We start from the raw sequence: 2904 nt of genomic DNA, 5'->3' as shown, positions 1-2904 counted from the left end.
TAAACACTCCACTCAAAAAGGTACACACAGACCTTCCCTGCTGATGTTCTAAATTGTCTTTGGCATCTGTGGGCTGATAGTTCTGAAAACTGCTACTGCTGCTAGTGATTCAGTCACCCTGCAGCTTGCTCTGGATTAGCTGGGCCCTGGTCTGTGCTGGACTGCACTCTTCTCTCCCTCTGGTGCAACAAACCTTTCCTGCCAAACTTCTAAGCTTCCTTAGGCTGAGAATTTGTTACATTCCATCTTTTTGTGGGCTCTACTGCTCTACAATTTGTTTAGAATCATTTTTAAATGTTTTTGGAGGGGTTTGGGGGAGAGCTCAGGCAAGCCCCACCTTTACTCTGCCATCTTGCCTCTGCCTCACTTAAATTTCTCAACTTATACTTATTTATACTACCCCTTCTTCATATAATTTACCTTTAATCAAAACAATTGCTTTCCACTGTATTCTTGTCCTGCCCTCTCCTAAATTCATGCTTTTATTATGACATCTCCCATAATCCTCCCCATATGCTGAAATGTTTCCTTCTTTGAGATTAAACTCAGATGTCAACTTTTCTATGAAGTCTTACCTACTACCTTTATGTTAACATGACCTATCTTAGAAATTTCATTTTGTTTTAGAAATATTTTGCTGCTGTAACATTCTATATTATAACAAATGAATTTGTGCATATGCCATATACCACTTTCCCCTTCCTTCATACTCTACTTAAACTAAGCTCATTGAGGGAAAAGGCTCTATCAAAAATAAACATTGTTATGACATATAATGGTGGTTGCAAAGAGAAGGTGCTAAGAATTATGCTAGCTGAATTGATATACTACAAGATATAAGTAGAACCAGCTTCCCTACAAAAACAAATTTGCCTTCTTAATTGACAAGGATAAGAATTCATTATCTATACAGCCAGTGGAGATCTTGAATTTTTGTTGACAGTGCTTTCCAAGGAAATGCTAGAATATACCCATACATATATAAGAATCTATTTGTAAATTCTGCAATTTCCGAGCTTATTTCCTTTCTTAGAAATCTCATAGTTCTGTCAGTAGCTTTTAATGTATGTATCATATTGTATTTTTTTATTATAACTTTTCTATATATTTTATCTCCTGTACAAGATTGTAAGTTCCTTAAGGGTAGGGACTTTCTTCTTTCTGGCACATATTATGTTTAATAAATGGCAGCTACCTGTCCAGGTGAATAGAATATATGGTATGGAGTCAGGAAGCCAAATCTGATGAGAGCAAGGTTCACTCATTCCCTTTCACCTGCCCCCCTTTCCCTTCCATTATAATAGCTTTTCCTTGCTACTTTTATCTGAGATAATTTACCCCATTCTATCTCTCCCTTCTCCTTCTCCCAATATATTCCTCTCTCACCCCTTAATTTTAATTTTTGAAATATCATCCCTTCATATTCACCTCACATTATGCCCTCTATATTTATGTATATTCCCTTCAACCACCCTAATACTGAGAAAGGTCTCATGAGTTACAAATATCATCTTTCCATGTAGGAATGTAAACAGTTCAACTTTAGTAAGCCCCTCATAATTTCTCTTTCCTTTTTACCTTTTGAGGCTTCTCTTCAGTCTTGTATTTGAAAGTTAAATTTTCTATTCAGCTCTGGTTTTTTCATCAAGAAGGCTTGAAAGTCTCTCAAATAGAGACTTCAATAAAATATATTGAAAATCCATATTTTGCCTTGGAGTATTATACTCAGTTTTGCTGGGTAGGGGATTCTTGGTTTTAATCCTAGCTCCTTTGAACTCCAGAGTATCATATTCCAAGCACTTCAATCCCTTAATGTTGAAGCTGCTAGATCTTGTGTTACCCTAATTATGTTTCCACAATGATCAAATTGTTTCTTTCTGGCTGCTTGCAATATTTTCTCCTTGACCTGGGAACTCTGGAATTTGGCTACAGTATTCCTAGGAGTTTTCTTTTGGGGATATTTTTCAAGAGGTGATTGGTAGATTCTTTTAATTTCTATTTTACCCTCTGGTTCTTGAATATCAGGGTAAATTTCCTTGATAATTTCTTGAAAGATGATATCTAGGCTCTTTTTTTGATCATGACTTTCAGGTAGTCCAATAATTTTTAAATTTTCTCTCCTGCATCTACTCTCCAGGTCAGTACTTTTTCCAATGAGATATTTCACATTGTCTTCAATTTTTTTTAAATTCTTTTGGTTGTGTGTTACAATTTCTTGATTTCTCATAAAGTCACTAGCTTCCACTTGCTCCATTCTAATTTTTAAGGTGATATTTTCTTCAGTGGTCTTTTAGACCTCCTTTCCTATTTGGCTAATTCTACTCATTGGTTTGTTGGACATCTTTTGCCATTTGTGTTAGTCTACTTTTTAAGGAGCTATTTTCTTCAGTATTTTTTTGGGTCTCCTTCAGCAAGCTGTTGACTTGTTTTTCATGGTTTTCTCACATCACTCTCATTTTTCTTCCCAATTTTTCCCCTACTTCTCTTACTTGGTTTTCCAAATCATTTTTGAGCCCTTCCATGGCCTGAGACAAGTTCATGTTTTTCTTGGAGGCTTTTGATATAGGCTCTTTGGTTTTGTTGACTTCTTCTGGCTGTATGTTTTGATCTTCTTTGTCACCAAAGTAAGATTCTATAATCTGAGTCTTTGTACACTGTCTGCTCATTTTTCCAGGCAATTACTTGACTTTTGAGCTCTTTGTCAGAGGATGATTTTTTCCAGAGTGGAGAGTGCTCTGTCTCAAGCTTCAGGGCTTTTGCGCTGCTATTTTCAGAGCTACTTCTATTCTGAAGTGATAAGTTACTCCTCTCCTGTGCTTTGCTCTGGTCTGTGAGTACAAGCAGTTCTTTCTGCTGTGTAACTACCAGGAGGACTCCCTCTCCACAGCCACCTCAAGCTCTGCC

This window comes from Trichosurus vulpecula, chromosome 1 (assembly GCF_011100635.1).
Source record: "Trichosurus vulpecula isolate mTriVul1 chromosome 1, mTriVul1.pri, whole genome shotgun sequence".
NCBI lineage: Eukaryota > Metazoa > Chordata > Mammalia > Diprotodontia > Phalangeridae > Trichosurus > Trichosurus vulpecula.
Note: the sequence above shows the minus strand (reverse complement) of the source record.